This window comes from Plutella xylostella, chromosome 19 (genome assembly GCF_932276165.1).
Source record: "Plutella xylostella chromosome 19, ilPluXylo3.1, whole genome shotgun sequence".
NCBI lineage: Eukaryota > Metazoa > Arthropoda > Insecta > Lepidoptera > Plutellidae > Plutella > Plutella xylostella.
In genome coordinates this window covers 5,182,945-5,204,160 of record NC_063999.1, presented here as the reverse complement: position 1 = coordinate 5,204,160, position 21,216 = coordinate 5,182,945, and the positions used below count along the sequence as shown (strand labels likewise).

Below are 21,216 nucleotides of genomic sequence, written 5' to 3'. Positions count from 1 at the left end.
ACACGCACTCACGCCTTTTACTAATGTACTCCCTTGCGGGGTAGGCAGAGGTGCATTGCTGCACCCACTTTTCGCCAGAGTGTTATGTTAGTCCCAATGTAATAGGGGGCGGGCCTATTGCCATTTTACGGTCACATCCAAGACCTGAGAACAAATATCTGTGTTTTAAACAAATATCTGCCCCAGCCGGGAATCGAACCCGGGACCTTCGGCTCAGTAGTCAGGACACTAACCACTACGCCATTCGGTCGTCGGCTTCTTAGTAAAAACTAGTATTTGTTGTTGTCCAAGAATAGTATTCCAATTTCTAGCTTCGATAATTTTTCTAAATTCTTATCACGGGGAATTTGAGTCCGATCCCGAATTCTAGTTAACAGCATTTCAGCACCTGCCCTACTAAATTAATCTCTCTCTCTCTCTCAGCCTTCCGTAGTCCACTGTTGGACATAGGCCTCTCCTAACGATCGCCACCCCAAACGGTCACCCGCCATCTGCATCCAGCGGCTTCCCGCTACCTTCCGCAGATCATCAGACCAACGGGTTGGGGGGGCGACCGACACGCCGTTTGCCGACACGGGGTCTCCACTCCAGAACCTTTCTACTCCAGCGGTCGTCGGCTCTGCGGGCTACGTGGCCAGCCCATTGCCACTTCAGCGTGCTAATCCTTTTGGCTATGTCGGTAACTTTAGTTCTCCTGCGGATTTCTTCATTACGAATCCTATCTCGCAGGGACACGCCTAACATAGCCCTTTCCATAGCACGCTGAGCAACTCTGAGCTTGTGGATAAGCCCTTTGGTGAAGCACCACGTCTCGGCTCCGTAAGTCATCACTGGCAACACGCACTGATTGAAAACTTTTGTTTTCAGACACTGAGGTATGTTTTCAGTGAAGATGTGTCGTAATTTCCCGAACGCTGCCCATCCGAGTTGGATTCTACGAGCTACCTCTTTATCGAAGTTGGATTTACCTAATCGGATCACTTGTCCTAGGTAGGGATACTGATCAACAACTTCGATGGTGACACCTCCTACAGTTACGGGCGATGATGAAACATGTTCGTTCGACATGACCTTTGTCTTGTCCATGTTCATTTTCAGCCCAACTTGTTTAGAGGCATCATTGAGGTCTGTGAGCATTTCGCCTAACTCCTCCAGCGTTTCCGCCATAATAACTATGTCATCAGCAAATCGTAGATGAGAGATATATTCGCCATTGACGTTAATGCCCAGTCTTTTCCACTCTACAAGCTTAAAAACATCTTCCAGTGCACAGGTGAACAGTTTCGGAGAAATAACATCTCCCTGTCTCACGCCCCTTTGCAACTGGATCGGTTTTGTGCTATGTTCGTGTAATCGAACTGACATTGTGGCAGCATTGTACATACATCTCAACACCTCGATATAGCGATAGTCTATATGGCACCGCTGAAGGGATTGAAGCATCGCCCAGAGCTCAATAGAATCAAAGGCTTTCTCATAGTCCACAAACGCTAGACATAAAGGTAGATTATACTCCTCGGTCTTCTGTATAACCTGCCGAAGCGTGTGTATGTGATCTATGGTACTATAGCCTTTTCGGAACCCGGCTTGTTCGGGTGGCTGGAAGTCGTCGAGTCTTTGCTCGAGACGATTCGTAATAACTCTCGAAAACAGCTTGTACACATGGCTCAGAAGTGCAATGGGTCTATAATTCTTCAATAGGGCTTTGTTGCCTTTCTTGAAGAACAAAGTCACTACACTTCTGCTCCATGCCTCCGGGCTTGTGCCTTCGAGTATGACGGAATTAAACAGCCTCCGAAGTGCTATTAAAATCGGTCTACCGCCGGCTTTCAGAAGTTCTGTCGTTATTCCATCATCTCCCGGAGCTTTGTTGTTTTTTAGCTGTTTGAGAGCTATACTAATCTCGTCTAGACTGACGTCCGGAATATCTTCGGTATAGTGTCGGGTGAGTGGCGCTCGGCTGTCGTGAGCACCGCTGGTAATAGGGTTTTGTGTTGTGGTGTATAACTGTCCGTAGAATCTCTCAATTTCTCCCAGAATTTCGGGCACTGATGAAACGGTGTTGCCAGTGTCGGTCTTCAGTTGGGTCAACAGAGTCTGTCGAACAGATCGATCTCTAGCAAAGACTTTGGAGCCCTTGTTTTGCTCTATTGCGTCTTGAATGCGCTTGCAATTGTAGCGTCTCATATCGCAACGTCTTGCTTTGGCGATCTGTCTGTTTAGACGTCTGTATTCGACCATATCAACTGAAGACTGCAACCTCATTTCTCTCCGTTCTCTTATGAGACTCAGAGTCCCATCTGAGAGTTTTTGAGGTCCTCGGTTGGTTCGGGACGAAAAATATTTCGATCCTACCTCTCGGACAGTTTCCACAAACCTATTATTTAAATCGTCAACTGTAACGCAATTCTCTAAACATATCAGGCGGTCGTAAAGCTCAGACTGAAAGCTTTCGGGATCCTGGATTTGAGCAGGAGTAGGACGGAGCGTGGACTTCATTAGACGGGAGCGTTCTATTTTGCAGTTTATATTCAAAGTGCCTCTTACGAGTCGGTGATCGCTGCCGGTCTTAACCCTACTGATCACTGAGACATCATTGAATATGTGCTTCTTATCCGTCAATATGAAGTCGATCTCGTTTTTAGTCTTCCCATCGGGGCTAATCCACGTCCACTTCCTTTGTGGCTTCTTCTTGTAGAAGGAGTTCATCATATAGAGGCCCTCCTTCTCCAAGAAGTCAGCCAGCATTTGCCCACGATGGTTCCTGACTCCAAATCCATGTGACCCCACTTTCGTCTCGCCGCCTTCTTGTTTTCCGAGTTTCGCGTTAAAGTCTCCCATCACCACCGTGAAATGAGTAGTGAACTTACGCAGGGCAGACGATACGTCTTCATACGCAAGTTCGACCTCATCATCGGTGTGCTTAGATGTGGGTGCGTAAACCTGTATGACCTTCATTGAGTATCGTTTAGATATTCTCAGGATGAGGTACGCAACCCGTGTCGACACACTTCCGATTTCAACGATGTTGTTGACGAGGGACTTGTTGACGATGAACCCGACACCCCCTTGGGACAGTTGGTCGCCCTCCCGGTGGTACAGCAAGTTTCCGGACTGGAGAATTTCCGTATCCTCTCCCTCTCGTCGGACTTCGGATAACCCTATAATGTCCCATTTTAACTTGCTGATTTCCTCTTCCAGCTCCTCTATCTTCACGTCTTCCCTCAGTGTCCGTGCGTTATATGTTGCCAGGTGCAAGGGTCGGTTGGGCTGGTAGCCGACTCTCTGCCGGAGATTCTTCGCACCCCCTGCCCCGCCGTTACCGTGACCGCTACCGGAGTCCGGGATAGCGGGGCTGCCGGGGACTGGGGGCCGGGGCTTTGTTTTTTCCATCATTAGGAGGTGTATTTGCCATAATCACCGCGCTTGGCAGGCGTGTTGGTGATTCTCCTTTTTTACGGCGGGAGATCGCCGCCTCTGCTAGGAGAGGAGGTCGGGTCGATTTACCGCCGCCCGACATTCGGCGTTGTCACTCGTTAGCACCACCCAGGGGGCACGTGTAGGGTAACTAGGGTTTGTACCTACGGACGTGAGCGACAAGCCCCCCCACTACTAAATTAATAACAATGATTAAACTTTGGCAAATATACGTTAAATGGTCAAAACGGTGTTGCTTTAATAGTTTTGCGTAATTTGAAAGTGAGTAAGATACGAGTATTTATGAATGGTGCGGCGCAGTGGGCGATCCAGAGGGGTCACTCTATACTGACGAAAAACGAACGAACGAAAGCTGTCGTACAATCGGCACGGGTCAAAATAGCGGCTTGCGCAGCAGCGCTCCGAAGCTTAGTTTTTCGCCATATAGAGTGACCCCGCAGGACCGGACCCAGTCCGGATTCTGTGTCACCACGGACGGGGACGTGGCTAAAACTGGTACATAAGGTGTCAACGCCGTTTTATACTGTATACTCTTTTAGTATACTTAAATAAATTAAGAAAGAAAACATTGATATTATTATACTGGATAAATTGATACCACCAAAAGGTAAATGTAGAGTACCTATCATAACATTGATCACAAAGTAAGGCGTAGTCAACGTGATATATTTGTTGATCGGAGCCGCAAGCTATTATGCCGTTGTCATGTAATGGATTACATTCATGATTGTCATGCAGTGTGCCTTTGTGATTTATAGTGAACCTACAGGTACCTACCTACTTATTGCATTCAAATTATGTTGAAAAAAATATTGCTTTTTAATAAAAATAATGGTATTTTTTTATCGTCCATGAGGTGGCAAACTTACGGAAAATAACTTCTTAGGTATTTCTATACTTGAAGTTTTAAGTATCAGTAGCATATAGAAAGCATTGCAGAAAGTTCGTTAGCTGACCGCCACTCCAAACCGCAGAAGTTTCACATTAGTAAATAATACATTATGTACTAACATACCCAACATAAGTACTCAAGCACGCATTGCACCGAGCCAACGTTACAACTAGGTGTGGGTCGTTACGTGATTTTCACGAAACGTAACGTAACCGGTGACGTCTAAGCCGTCACTAGTTAAATAACTAGCTATTTTTGTAACTAGCTATTTCTTCAACCGGTGATTTTAGATACAAGTTATTTTACCGAAGTATTACTACCTATAATGACACGAAAATATTGCATTGACTTATTGCAAACTGGTGTTCGTCAAAGTAGTTTTGTAACTATGCAGTTAGGTACATACAAATATTGGGGTGTATTTAGGAAATTTAAATCTGTAAATATCTCGGCAATCGTTACGATTGCCTAGATATTTACAGATTAAAATTTCCTCCTAGACAACTCCCCAAAACACCTTTGTTTTGGGGAGTTGTCTAGGGGGACTTGTTTTAGGTATGTTTTTGTATGTAGGCAGAGGTATATTTTTGTGGAAATTTATATCTGTAAAAATCTCGGCAATCGTAAGATGTTTTGGGGAGTTGTTTAGAGGAAGTTGTTTTAGGTATGTTTTTGAATGAGGGCAGAGGTATATTTTTGTGAAAAATAATATTCTGTTGGTTAAATTAGTGTAATAAACACAAAATAACGCTTTCAACTTATCTCTTTCCTGTTACTCTTTTATTCAGTCTACAAATGTTTTGTCATGTTTACAGTAATCACTAGATTACAAAAGTCACTAGTAGTTTGTCGTATAACGTATTGTTAATAGTGACAGTGAAACGACGCCCATGTCCAGTTTACAAAAATCACTTGGTCACAAAAATCACTAGGTTACAAAAATCACTAGCTTGTCGTATATCTAGAAAGTGGTTATTCGGTTACAAGTCCCGTAGCCAGTTATTGTAAATAGTGACGTGAAATAACGCCCATACCTAGTTACAACCCCAGTCCCTGGTGGAGAAGATATGAAATCTGTGTTAAAAAAAACTTGCTGTGTTAAAAAATTAATATGCTTTTTCTTGCTGTTTTAATTTTTTTTTAAATCCTTCTGGCCTTGATAGTGGTGTGCTTCCATCTATGAGCTAGTAACCACTCTAGGGTCTCCATTTTCAGGCCTCATTCGCCTGGCGCTAGCTAATCCTTTCACCACGGTGATAAGCTCTAGTTTTATTTACGCTAGGAACTCTGTGTGGTCGTAGATAATAATATGAATGAGATACACAATGTTTTGTGTTTTATGTGAAATTAATCACTCATTTAGCATTGTCAGTTGCCGCTGATAAGCTTTGCGGAACGCCGGCGAGACTCATAAATACTTACTCATTTGATTGAAGGATTACTCATCTACACTTGGCAAGGTTTAATTTTCTAATTATTTTATAGCATGCAAACATGTTTTTTTTTATTTGGTTTGGATAATTTTTGTATAAGTAGGTACTTACATAAATTTCAACTTCGTTTTACAAAAAAATATACTTGGTTCTTGAAAGGCTATATCGGTAAGATTAAATTTATTAATGATTTAGATGCAGCGAGAGGTTTTTCATTAATGTTAATATGCGGCTATTAAAGCATCTGACAGTAGTGCCTGTCATAATGAAGCATCTGACAGTAGTGCCTGTCATAATGTGCGCCAGCGCAGAAGGTGTTAATAATATTAATTAGCAAGACCATAATATTACATTGATTAATGATGGAAAGATAAATGAACAACTATCCAAGTGATTGTGAACCTGAAATAAAAACAAAAAATGCTTAAATAAATAACTTAAAAAAAAAAACAAACACTCACACCTTGTACTAATGTACTCCCTTGCGGGGTAGGCTGAACCTGAAATAAGTGAAGCATAAAACTCATCATAATACGAGCAAAACCAAAAATATATTGCAAGAAATATGCATTTACGTATCTAAATAAGTGTTATATATATACTACATAATGATTACAGCTTAAAAATAGGAATTGAGTTAAATACCTTGTTATACAGAATTGAGCACTTACTTAATTTGAAATGATCATTTGGGCTGAGCAGTGTGGGTGGGATATAATACCATACATTATTTTCAATTTAGAGTCAATCTTTAATAGAAAGGTTTTTTTCCCTGTTGTAATTTTGGTAATCCTACGATATATTAGTATTTGATAGTAGATTTTACTGCCACATAAAAATAAATGACCAAGCGAACAGATAAATAATTGAATTACTAGAACCAATATTAGATTTTTGTTAAGTAAAAGTGGGTAGGTTACATGAATAAATAAATAAGAAAGTAGATATTTATTATACAGAGTGTTGCAAAAGAGGAAGAGAGTAAGGGTCAATTCAGACGTACCACAACCACACCACAGCCACAACCACACCACAACCACGCCGTGTGGTCGGGCGTATATTTTGTATTGAAAATGAATAATACAATTCACACGTGCCACATTTTGCCGTTGTTATCGACCACCTGTGTAATACAACCACATCGCAACCACATCGCGTCGGCAACGCCGCCACGCGGCGGCGGCACCGCGGCCACCTCCTCTCCCTATTACCTACGACATATACGCTCGACCACACGGCGTGGTTGTGGCTGTGGTGTGGTTGTGGTACGTCTGAATTGACCCTAAGGCACCCAAAGGTTGCGTGCAAGCTTTTAGCTACGAGTAAAGGGCCGAAAATTCTGTTTTCTTTACTTTAAAATTGGAATGTGCAAGACTGTTATCAAAATAATAATGGAAGTAGGTATTATAAACGGAATAGTTCTGTGAATATTTTGAGGAAAGTTAACCAATGCCACATTACGAACTAATTTATTTAAAACACCCCCCACGATGCTTCTATTGCCTCCATAAACTTAATCAGAGGGTAACTCTATATAAGTACAATTTGCATGGCTATAAGGAAGCTCCTCCGGTCGCGATCTATATGAAACGTCCAATAAATTCGAGTGTAGCGTGCGAATATTGCTCCTTCATTGTTTTTATTGCAGATTCGTTGCGCTCGTTCAAAGATGAAAACGTAACTTAACGTAACGCATTCGGGAACACACTGGGATTTTACGTATGATTATGTACGATATTTCATCCTACAGAACCTCTAGTACGGGGTTTGCTATTGATGAAAACGAAAATAGTTTTTTTTTTTTTTTTTTTTTTTTATCTGACAAAAAATTCATGATAGTTTCCATTAGAGGCGCCACTTAGTATGGGAGAAAACGTATACTTTTATAGTTTTCGACAAACTATCAAACCTGTACTAGACCTGCAGTAGTTGTACTGCTGGGCCCAGTCTTCTTTAGAACTGTTCTACTAACGCTGCTTGATGCGATAATATACCATATAAGTACCCAGCTAACTTCATGTATCCTTGTCCTAATGTTATGTAAAACAGTTTGTTATCTTATTATTTAGAATAATTTAGATAACTGTTTTTCTTACATTGTCTTTATTTATTCGAAATACCTTCATACATTCTGAATGAACAAAAAGCTTTACCAAATAAACTTTAAAAGGTTGGTCTCGAAACTGACAAACTGACTTCATCAATTTTACGACGCTTAATTCTATTGTTTCGGAAGTTTTCAATCTTAATATTGCTTGCATGTGGTAAATATTGTATACATATTTTGTTTAATGTTCTACGTGTGTTTGTGTATGTTTGTCGTACTATTGGGGCCAATATAACTTTGATATAATTGGTCTTTTGGAAGCTTTTCGATCTAATCCCCAATTTTGTAGATGTACGATTTTTGGGTCGAACGTCAGTTTTGTTGATATACTTATTTAGTATTAGTGTTCCGTTCATGTGATTTAATTATAGATGAATGGCGTAAGGTTTCAGAGGCAAATGTTATTTCAGGCACGGTAGTAATGCCGGCTAGATGCGGACAAGGTTAAAGTATAGTTTCTTGTACCTAGGTATATGTTATAATTTAATTTTCAGGGTTCCGTGCCTCAAAAGTTATGCAATCCCTTTATTGACCTTTTATATGCCGTCTATCTGTTTTTGAAATGGAAACCTTAATTCTGGTCAACGTAAACCAGTAAAAATAATATTTTTTATTAAAATTATAAAAAAAAACACTAGCATATCAAAGTTATGGTTGCTTCCTGGCAAAAATATGGCATAGGTTTTTTCTAAACGTCTTTTACATAAGTATTAATAAGTCGTCGTTTTAAATCAATGTCAAGTTTTATAACAAGGAGTAAAATCACTTAAATTTAAGCCTCTCTTTTCCTCTAATTTATGTATGACATAACGAGTTCATCGCAAAAAACCTCAGAATATATGAATTAATCATTAAAAATTTAGGTGTAGGAAGATGACTTGTCAACATGTTTATACTAATAGGGAAACCATATAAGGGAGAGACTATAACCCAAACAAAATAAGAGTCACAATTGTCTGATTTATCTACTTAAAATTCTATACTTACCAAGTTGAGTGGCTTTGAAGTAAACATTTTAAACTTACATCAAAGCAAGTGCTGGGCCATAAAAAAGTTTAAATACCTACAAATGTAATACAAATCGTGATATTTGAATTTAATACTTTTTTACTCTATGCCTGCCTACTTATTGGTGAAGGGCACGTCCTGTTCCTCTATTATTAAAGGAAGTATAATAAGTTCGTTTACAGATCTATTAAATTTGTAAGTAGATCTTCATTGTAATTATATTCTGAACGTGCTGTTTGATACATTGACGATAGAATTGTAAAGTAATCCAGAGCCCGTATTAAAGCATAGGAGAATCATCATGGACCACTTGATATCGTTATGGATTCTTTCAAAAAGGCCAAAGGGCTCACAATTAAACATAAACATAATAAAGTCGGTATATAGGATTAATTGACGGTCGAATGGCGTAGTGGTTAGTGGCCCTGACTGCTACGCCGAAGGTCCCGGGTTCGATCCCCGGCTGGGGCAGATATTTGTTTAAAGACAGATATTTGTACTCGGGTCTTGGGTGTTGATATTTATATTTAATATCTATCTATCTATGTATTTGTGTAGATATATCAGCTGTCCGATACCCATAACACAGGCTCTGCCTAGCTTGGGGTCGGATGGCCGTGTGTGAGATGTCTCCACATATTTATTTATTTATTTATTTAATTTGATTTGATATTTTAAACTAGGCACTAAACTCTTTATGGATCCTGGAACAATGACAAATACCCAAGCTGTTAAGCAAAGTTGACTTCATACCTGTCTGATTAAATAATTACATACCTACGCCATACTAACTAATTATGTACGAATTATTCTTTTAACAGACTTAAACTAACAAAAAAACCTTCTGAAACAGAATACTTATCACCCCAAAATCAACAAAAGCTTCAGTTTATACTTCGTAAGTTGTTAATCGTGTTTTCGAATAAACATTTGTATTCATAATGAGCTGTCTCACAATTTTTATCCGTTACTTATAAGTAGTAGTCTATGTACACATGACTCACATGAGGCATGTGCTATGGTCTGCATCAACGCGTATTTTTGTATTTTCGTTCATTTCTAGTTTAATTTTAATTAAATTAATATCATAAGAGCTAGGTACATAATAGAGCTGCTAAATACAAATCAAGATAACCTACCCTCAGTTTGACAGTTCGTTCCTTAACCTTTTAACCTTGATTATGGCAATAACCGAGAGTGTTTCCGAATCAAGGGAGACGTTACGTGCCAATTTCTCCATAGTGGATTAGAGCATAACCGGGGATTATTGCTTGATTTTTGACACATCTGTCAAGAATTTAATATGGAGATTACTTATAATTAATCAACCCCTGGTTACGATCTAGCCGACTATGGAGAAATTGGAGCTAAGAGACGTACATATTTAAAAGAAAGAAACAACTTAAATATGGGGTTACACCCATTAAGTAATAAGTGACTAGCACGGGTCAATAATAATTAATGAAAAAGATACTGGGATAAGCAACGAATTGTGTCCGCATGAATTGTTGAATTAACAGATGTAGTTATTAGCCGATACAGAGAGGGGTATTGTGGAGTGATGTGTACTGGCTTTTAAGGTGCGGAGTTCCAGGTCATTGGATATCTATGTGGGACAGTTTTCGTACTGTCGTATACAATTATAATAATGGTTTATTGGTTTGATTCCTCGACTTGATTGAGACTGATATATTTGGTAGGATTGTAATATTTAATGATCTCACGACCGCTGAATTTCAGATCAGGAATTGCACAGGAAATGATGATAATAAACAATTGAGAAGAGCAGATCACTATCGGTTTTCATTAAATCTATACTTCCATCTGTATATCAATTTAAAGGATGTCAACTTTATTTTAAAGTCTCTCTTCGACTGGGCGTCAACGTGTAAGAAAAAATACAATTATCATTAACAAAAACTCGCATGTTAACAAATGAGCTAACACTTTAGTGGCTCGTGCTTGTGTATTCAAATTCAAATCTACCGGTAAGCCGCTTACGGAGACACCATGTTCAAATGTATTGGGACACTCGTGCGAGGAAAAAAAATGATTGATAGCTTCGTTCGTTTGAACAGGAAACGGTACTGGACAGCTTGGGACTAATAGTTTAGGACTGGAAATAGTAACTGCTTATTATAAGTATACTTTATTCTTAAATGGAAGTGATGATAAAGTTTTCACTACTAATTATATTTTTTTTAAACTTACATCTCGACATCAGAACCAAGAGGGCCGATGTCCATTTTTGCAACTTTTCAGTAGAGCTAAAATAAACTTTTAAATCAGTATAAAACAAACACAGATGTTTTTTTTGGAGTCCAAATACATTATTTCGCTCGGCTAGTTAATGAAAATACAAAAGCGTTTCATTTGGAAACAATTCCTATGCTATATTAGCGACAAAATCAAGTTTTGTGTCTTTGAGTATGGATATCAGCCCCATTTTTCGACTGTAAATAGTAACTTAAAGGCTCACCTCAATAAAAGACCTTACGGCTGTATAGATTTTAAAAACACTAGACCAAAAATCAAAGCCGTTGTTAACATCGGACCTTTTGGTTCAAGAAAATAGAATATCACTTTAAAAAATTCCCTATACTTATTATAACAACAGACTGTATGGTTCGGGGAAAATAGTATTTAAGTTGAATTTTGGCTTGCATATGTCTACATAAGATTCAATGGCTCTAAAAAATATAAAATAACTACGGTATACCTTTATTTATAACTATTTGGTTCGAATTGAAATAAAATTATACTCAAGAAAATGAAACAAATGGCCAAATTTTGTGTAATATACGACTCTTTGGCTCTGAAATTATTTATTATATTCAAGAAAATTAAACAAAGGACCCAAATGTGTGTTATATACGACTCTTTGGTTCTGAAATTATAAATGTTTGAAGGTTTTATTTAAAAAATAGAAATTGTAAAACAGGTATGTATAAAGAATAAAACGACAAAAACAAATGGTGGCCCTGTAAGTCGTGGTCCAAAAGAAAACGGGCGATAGGTAGCATCATTGCCAGCATTAATTAGTTATATTTATGACCGTATTGCACTAGGAAATCTTTAGAAAAAATACGCTTTTATCGACAAGCTGTTGTAAATTCATTAGTAAAGGCCTAGAACATTTCCTCGGACTAACTGGACTGGAAACTGAGAAAAATCATCGTCCTAGCGATAACCAGAAAGGACTGCCGATACCCGCGAAGCTATCGTTCCATCACGCTATCGTGTGGAGCAGTTTGGTTTCCACAGTAGTCCACAACACTGCAGCTTGAGCGCTTCCTGCATCTTATGGCTTTGAACGCTACAAGGGCCGAACACATTCGTTCGATCGTGTGTGGCATGCGGAATTGCTCTACAAGTTGTCTCAGACGACCACGTCGCTGGCAATTGTGCAGACAGCGGCTTCATTCGTGGACGAACGCTGTTTCTACGTTTTAGTCTAGGACGCCGACTCCACCCTGCGCAAGATCTAGAGTTCCTCAGAGCAGCTGCCTGACTCTACGTGGCCTAAACAGACGATATCCTAACACTGGCGAGCAAGTGTGGAGACGACGTGGTTTTATTGGCTAAACGTGTGTAGTTCATCTCATCTCAGAAAGCAAACCTGGCCGTATCAAACACTGAATCACCTGCCGGAATGGCTGGAAAAGTGGTGCATGGTGGTCAAAGTGGGCACTGCGATGTTGTCCAGCCGCACCTGCACGCCGGCTAAGAAGCTGTAACCCCGAAGTAATTTCGTCGTCTGAAGATCCTCAGTCAATCAAACTCAGTCAAGTATACCTGAGGGTGACGATTGAGCGCACGCTGGGGATCTTTAAAACATATATGCGTTTCTGTATTAACTACGCCGCTCCGGCGTACTCACTATGCTCGACGACCAACTGCAAGAGGCTCCAGGTACAGCAAAACCTGACTCTGAGGACTATCGTCGGGGCTGAATGGTACGTTAGAATTGACGTCATCACCCGCGACCACAAGATCAAGTCGGTAGAGGAGTTTGTGATCCGTCTGCCGCGTATCATGTAAGATCCCGCCTAGAATAGGCCGCACAAACATCTTCACTACCTCAGCCCACCTATGACCGGCCTCACAAAGGCAGACCCTATCCTTGCGAGCTCCTACTGTTGGCACCCGCCGACGAAACGGCTCCCTGAGTCTATCCACCGAACCGGACAACATTAATCGGGAGCTAAGCCGGCGTCCTGAGAATTAAGTGGCCGCATGCCACCTGACTGAATAGGCACCCGGAAGGCTGAGGAGCTGAAGGCCCGGGCAAGGAGTGAATCCCTGAAGAAGAAAATTCACTCGCTTGTAGAATTTGTAGTTACTTCACCAGCCAGACAGACGAACCTTAAAGATAGAAATTGTGAACACTTCTGCTTCCTTTGCCGCCTATTTTGAAAAAGGAAATTGCAACTTTATTATTTATTCTGTCTCCTTCCTATCTGCATGTTTAGGTATTCCAAGACCTCAGAATCGTACGGTTTCTTTGAAAGTATCGTACCGTAGGCACCATTTAAATATAAAAATCTTGTATGTCTTAAATAAATAGATAAGATATGAATTCTATATATTTCACAACAAGGATAAGTAAAATCGGTGGGCTTATTACTTAAAGAAGTCAATGAGGTAGGTAGGTGGAGAGATTTTCCACCTATCTACCAGATTGACTTGGCAATCGCACTAAGCAATGTCATTTAATAAACTCATAATTATGTATTAGTTGTGAGGTATATAGTGTTTTCATGCGATTTTCAAGTCAATCTAATTATTTAAGACTTACATGATTTTTGCTTATAACTTAAAATAGGAGAACCCTTTAGATGAAACTGATATAATAAACTTACTTGGTATTAAGTACGTGAAACTCATAATTTTTTTTACGGATGCGAGGCTTTTTCCAAGTTATGTTTTTGATGGCATTATGCTTTGTCTCGCTCATACTCTGTGAAAAAACTAGTGCTGTCTCTTTTTAATTCGGGGTTTTATGAACTTAACTGAATATGTTTCGAACCATATGGTCGGATGTGAAAATGTGACCGCATAGAAGTGATATTTAGTTGGACAAAAGGGTACGTTATTGATATGAGATCAACTATTTGCAAGTACTTCTGGACTGTTATTTACAACCGACCGTCAAAAATAACATTATTTTCATATTTGTACAGCCATAACGTCTGAAATTATAAACAGTCTGTATGGTTCCAGTGTACTGTGGATATGCGACCACTTTTAAGAAATTGAACTTTTGAACGAAAAGAGATAGAGATACGTGAGTTAGACTAAAAGAAAGAGGACAAAAAACTGATAAAAGATCTCTTAAAAAGTGATTTTCGCAAAAAGTGGACATCGGCCCTCTTGGTTCTGATGTCGAGACATTTGAAATGTGTTCTATCTTATTTATTAATTTATACTTAAAATTTGTCAACTGACCACAATTTTTATAATGTATGCTTACTTACATTACATACTAAATTTAATGTGTAGGTACATGCACTTGCACAATTACGGGTCACTTATTCAAATACATAATAGGTAGGTACCTTCCTACCATGAAAGTTTATGAACATAGAAAACCGTACTCGGATTTACAAACAAACGAAAGTGAATTTTGTGTTCGTTTAAGTTTAAGTAAATATTTTTGTCAAACCAATAAGTCGAACCGGTTCGATTCCAGTCAGAGGCGCGATGACATAAACCGATTTTAGATCGGTGAGAAGACAATTAGTGTTAATAAATGTAATATTAGTATTCAATATTATGTTGTAACACCATGAACAGTCCTCTATTAGATTTACGTCTACAAGTTATGTTTGTGCATCAATTTATTAATCAACTTTTAATAATATTGGAATGGTAATACAGTGAAACCTGGATAAGTGGTATTTCAAACATTCCTAGAATCTTTAAAGGATTTTAATCCTTCACCGTCCGATTGTCTACTTTTACTGCCTAACTGGTAAACCTCTTTTCCTAACCCAAAAACGCAATGTTTGAGATCTATGGTACCAGGGTTGCAGAGATGCCGAGAGTGTGGTGCGCAAACTAAGGCAAACAGTCATTACACGGTCCACTCGAGCGAGCCGCCAAGAGTGTCGTGTACCGTGTGTGTACCTACGCTTGTTTACGACACCAAATTGATTTTTTAAGGGCGAATAATTTGCTTACTTAGTTTTGTTTGCCTTATGACAATGGGTAAGGTGAGGGGGTCATTTTAGCTTAGGAGAAATTGTTTGAAGCGATCTGCTACGCTTGTACAGGGTAAGTAGACCGGATCCTTTCAGGAGGTGATAGAGGAAGACATTTCCAGTCGATTGAATCCTATAATGCATTATCCCAAATTTATCCATTTCTAAGATATTTAATATTTAAGTCTTTTTTTTAATTTTTTGCCAAAATTTTATGTTTAAAACAGAAAATAAAAAAAATAGCCATATTTTAATAATTTTTTGGTTGTTTTGCATAAGTAATACCTTAATAAAGTAATTAAAATAATAAAATGTGCATTATTCGACTTAAATTAGACACAATACCTCAAAATAGTTAAACATTTTTAAAAAATATTCATAACGCAAAAACAAATAAATTAAATTAAAAAATAATTTTATACGACATCTTTTTGTGCACTTTAGCTTTAAAACATTGTCAACTTATAAGCTTTCAAATAAGATAATTCAATATCAAATCGATTTAGGTATCACCAAGATATGGCCAAAACCGCCAAAACAACCAGAGAAAGTGGAGAAAACTCAACATGGGTTTCCATACTAAAGTCAACAGGACTGAAAACAATCACACTTTTTAACTTTAAATTTTGCTAATTTTGTTAGTTTTTCTGTTGAATTTTGTCCGTCTGTGCTAGTTTTTTTTATTTTCGGCTTTAAACATAAAATTTTGGCAAAAAATAAAAAAAAACCATATTAAATATCTTACAAATGGTTAAGTTTCGGATCATGCATTATAGGGTTCAATCGACTGGAAATGCCTTCCTCTATCACCTCCTGAAAGGATCCGGTCTACTTACCAATAACCCTGTATATAGGACTCTACCTCGTTGCATTCAACGTACCCATTGCATTATAATTATATCTAGTGAGTTCATTTTTTAATTAACTAGGAGTAACGCTCCTTTAAATTATACAACGAAGGTACTTGCTTGGACACAGTGTCGCCCAACTCTCTCTGATCTATAAATACCTATAAAAAATTCGAGTTTAATATCTTCCGGTCAATTGACTTTTATGAATAACAAAATATACACATGTTACCAACTAGCCTGCCCTACCGACAGTAAAAAAACTACATTAATTTATCAATATTGTTAACAATAAATGATTTCATAATGGGATTGTAATAGAATAATTGTTATGGAGACAAATAAAAATATTTTTCTTTCTTTCTTTCTTTCTTTCAGATCAGTAACAAACATCCAGCCATCCTTACTCACAAACTTTTGCGTTTATACATACATATACTAGCTGTTCCCGCGCGCTTCGCTTCGCCTTTAAAAGTTTTCCCGTGGGAATTCCGGGATAAAAAGTAGCCAATGTTCTTTTCCAGTGTCTACACCGTATGTATACCAAATTTCATTCAAATGCGTTCAGTAGTTTTGGCGTGAAAGAGTAACAGACAGACAGACAGACAGACAGACACAGTTACTTTCGCATTTATAATATTAGTTAGGATTAGGATTTTATTGATCGTTGGTTATAAGTTATAGCAGTATAATATTTATGTACCTATACTGATTTTTAGGGTTCCGTAGCCAAAATGGCAAAAACGGAACCCTTATAGTTTCGTCATGTCCGTCTGTCCGTCTGTCCGTCTGTCACAGCCGATTTACTCGGAAACTATAAGTACTACAGTGATGAAATTTGATGGGAATATGTGTTGTATGAACCGCTACAAAAATATGACACTAAATAGTAAAAAAAAGAATTGGGGGTGGGGCCCCCCATACATGTAACTGAGGGATGAAATTTTTTTTTTCGATGTACATACCCGTGTGGGGTATCAATGGAAAGGTCTTTTAAAATGATATAAAGTTTTCTAAAAAACATTTTTCTTAAAGTGAACGGTTTTTGAGATATCAGCTCTCAAAGTCGTAAAAAGTATGTCCCCCCCCCCTCTATTTTTATAACTACGGGGTATAAAATTCTAAAAAAAATAGAGGTGATGCATTAACTCTTTCAACGATTTTTGGTTTGATCAAAGTATCTCTTATAGTTTTTGAGATAGGTTGATTTAACTGTAATTTTGCTGCTACGGAACCCTTTGTGCGCGAGCCCGACTCGCACTTGGCCGGTTTTTTTACCATTAAAAACTATAGCCGGACTAGCGTTTGTCACCGACATACTGGGAAGGACTGGCTGCATGTACCTACAATGCAATGTAATATACATATATACGAGTACCACCAACCCGTATTTGGCCAGCAGCGTGGAGGAGCCCCTGCCCCAGCAGTGGGGACGTAATGGGTCGTGATGATGATACATACATACACATACATCATACATACATACATTAATTCTTGTGCTCGCTGTTAATTGTATTGTTTTTTGTTTATTTAATTTTATGACATGTACCTACTGAATATGGATCAAGTTATCTGAAATAAATGAATTTAATAATATATACATGTATTTGCAATCCGCAACGAAGCAACTAGAAGTACTTCTTCCATATCTTGGTCTACTATTTCCTAGTTTATCTACATTTATCTCTTGGCTATCGCAGATAGCCTATTTTCAAGAGGTTCTTGCAGTTCAAACTTTAACGTTCTTTGTATTTATCATTATTATGCAATGTGTATACCTCTTGTTTAATTGCTCCCGAAATTCAGTAACAGTTTCTGATAAAAGATTTTCTGTAACTTTTTCCTTCATTATTTGCACATTTACGTTTTAATGATGATAACAAATTTAAGTTGCAACTATGCTTAGCTTTTAATCGATTTAAAACCCTACTTGTATAAAATACCTTAATTTAAAATCCCATTTTCATCAATTGTGTACTAGAGCTGGGCTACTAGTGTCTCTCATCGTGTTTAAAAGCTACTAAAGAATGTTTATAATTAGTGCCAAATTCCTTGCTAATTTATTGTAGTCGTGAAATATGCTAAATCACTTTTGCTATTAACCGCTGCCGTTGGCGCCTAAATAACAATCACTTGTGTTGTGATGCTAGGCTAGACCCATAAAATGATTAGGTGGTCTAGATTGGCGCTAACTAGACTTCATTAATAAAAAATGTAAGAGATTTTACAAGTGGTTTATAAATATTTCTAATTATGTGGACAATTCTTTAATCAAAGCTCGTTTCTTTAATCAAAGCTAGTTTACGTACAGACCTAAATGATATTGACCTAGGATATGAGATTTAACCCTATGACGCTTTCGACAGTTCTGCCTAGCTTGTGGTCGGATGGCCGTGTGTGAGATGACCCATTACGTCATCACGACCCATTACGTACCCACTGCTGGGGCACGGGTCTCCTTCCAATGAAGGAAGGGTTTAGGCCTAGTCCACCACGCTGGCCAAGTGCGGGTTGGTGGACCCCAACACAAGCAAGCTTGTGCTGAGAGAGTTGTCGGGTAAGTGGGCAACCCGACTGCCAGATGTTTTCAAGCCGCCCGAAGGCCTCTGACTAGGCTTAACGACTGCTGCCGAAGCAGCAACCTGGACCCACGGTTTAACGTGCCGTCCGAAGCACGGAAGCGTCCAGAAAAGCACCACTTGAAATTGGTCACCCATCCAATGGCTGACCGTGTCAGTTGTTGCTTAACCTCAGCGATCAGTTACGATCACTGAGGCCCGCTCGACTACGGACGCTTCCAGAGAGAGATGACCCACATCTTATTATAATATAATTTATATCCCCGTGATGCCATGACCTACCTCAAAGACAATTTATAAACAATGATCGAACTCCATACGACAGTCACAGTTGCGTCAGGGCACGTGTCAACAGACAATAACAATAGAAATTATAGGTCAAAAACCAGAAACGAACGTTTGACAGCTTCAATTGGCCATTAGAGTCCTTTGTATGACAACTGACAACAGGTTATGGCGACTATAAGACTAATGTGGCACCGTCTTATGCAACGATATTATCGAACTAGATGGAGTGTCAGTGCAAAAGAAACGTCTAGACAAATAACACCCCGCTTCTACCACTGAGGTCTTATTCTGCAACTACTGCCCTTGGAGTTGGAATAGATATGATAAAAACAATCAAAATACTTACTTGTTCGCGTGTGATCGGAGAGTCTTCATGTCATATATTATATATTGTGTTAAATGCATTAGATTAGCCAATCATGTCTTATCTCATCCAGTATTGAGACAAATGTTTGATCCAAGTAACTACATACATAAATCACCTCACAGCTCGTTAAAGTCTGCTATTCGTTATATTTTTGTTTTTTTTTTAAAGCAAAAGGAAAGATATAGAATACATAAATAAGTAAGTAATTTTAATAAGAACACTCAAGTTGGAGCAAACATTGGTGGTTGGGCGTTGGCCATTGGCGATGCACAGTGAATGGGGCGTAATAGCAAAATCTCGTCCTATTCTGAACCAGACCTTGTTAATTACGAGCCTGTTCCGCAGTACAGACCGTTACTTCACTCGCTTGGATCACGCACTGGGATTCTTAACTGCCACGTTTAATGCCTAAGACGCGCAGTTATTATGGTTGTGCATTGGTTAATTATTGGTACCTTATTGACGATGGAAATTATTCGAAAATAACTTATTGACTTCTACGCTCTTGGTCGTAAAGTATTTACTGAAACCAAAAACTAGCAAATTATGGCGCGTCAAAATTAAACGTATTAATCAAGGTTGCGCCCGATTTTTATAGACGAACCGCAGCGATCCGCACTTTTACCTATTTCATACAGACAAATGTATTTAGAGTTTATTTACCTATGTTACTTTATACCGTTTATGCCCCTTTTAACATTCATACACCATTTTAATTAAAATGTCACATAAACACGACGGTTTCTTGCCTCAGTGCGTGCAAGGGGCCCATGCAGCCACGGTAGGCGGGATGGCTATCCCTTGTTATTGGCTAGAAATTAGTTGTATACATTATTAGGTCATCCGATTAAACGCGGCTAGATGGAAAACTGAAATATGGTCTCGCTACGTAGATAAATAGAAGCAAGGAAATTGCTATTACGATTCGATAGAGTTGTACACGAGATGTGTTGCGTTGCTGATTTATCTATAATTGTATTTTATATCGGATGCTGTCTTGTTATTAAATTAGACGCCTTTTAATTTCCATGTGTTGTAAAAGAGAAGTGTTTTAAGTTTACAGTGTGTCCTGTACGATAGGCCATTCACAATGTGGTGTGTTTAACTTTAAATTCATGAAATTTATCGCATTTAGTTTCGTTTCATGACAAAATAAGAAATGGAGCTAGATAGCGCCACCTAAATTGCATTACATCAGTGGGTCAGATCAGTTTGGCAGTCAACAATTAGTCCTACAGAAGACAATGGCAGAACGCTCGGTCTGCCGATTTCGACCCAGTCATTACCCAAGGAGTGGTCCGGAGTATTCGCTAACAAATTCGTTGTTCCATAGACACAATCGCGGCCTGATGTCATGTCCTGTTACATCATGGCTGAATTGCGGCTGCGGTTCCTGATGTATTGGATGATTTGTTTGCGTCAATTTAATTAATGGGATTGCTGAATGTTTAATTGAGTTCGGAAATCAGCAGGCACACAATAGGTAGGACGTGCAACAGTTGTAAATGTGTTTCTAAAGGTCTATTTCTATATGTAAAAAAAATATTTTGATATTTATGTCGAGTGTTATAAGAATCGGGGAGCAAATTATACACTAGTAGTCGTAGAACAAAAGTTGTTTAGAAGTTCTTCCTGAGTCAACCCTTTTCGACTTAGTATACCACTTTTGCAAGACCCAGTATATAAGAAAGAAAGAAAGAAAGAAAGAAAATAATATTTGTTGCCGAACATATAGATATTTGTATATACATATGTGATAAATACGTAAATCACAGACCGTATTGTAAATTTAAAACAAGGTTAAAATTAACTTTGAAACAAATGAGTATCGCTTCTTTACGTCACATAAAAAGTTGAAATTTGTATATCACAACGTCAATTTTAATAGTCTCGAAAAGCTCTATGAATTTGGGCGTAAATGTAAAAAAAATATAATAAACTCAGACGCACGCTTTTTTACAATTAATAAAACTTAACTGTGACTCACAAAGCACCACTCTTCCCTCAACAGGCATATACTTATAAAAACTTGACCGAGGCCTATAATGAAACT

General features: G+C 38.5%; 1 protein-coding gene across 1 annotated transcript in view; it reads left to right on the top strand.

Moving 5' to 3' along the window:
* Positions 1-21,216, top strand: part of LOC105388412 (ADAMTS-like protein 4) — a 118,686-nt gene that overhangs the window by 20,663 nt on the left and 76,807 nt on the right. The gene's annotated exons all lie outside the window — the stretch shown is intronic.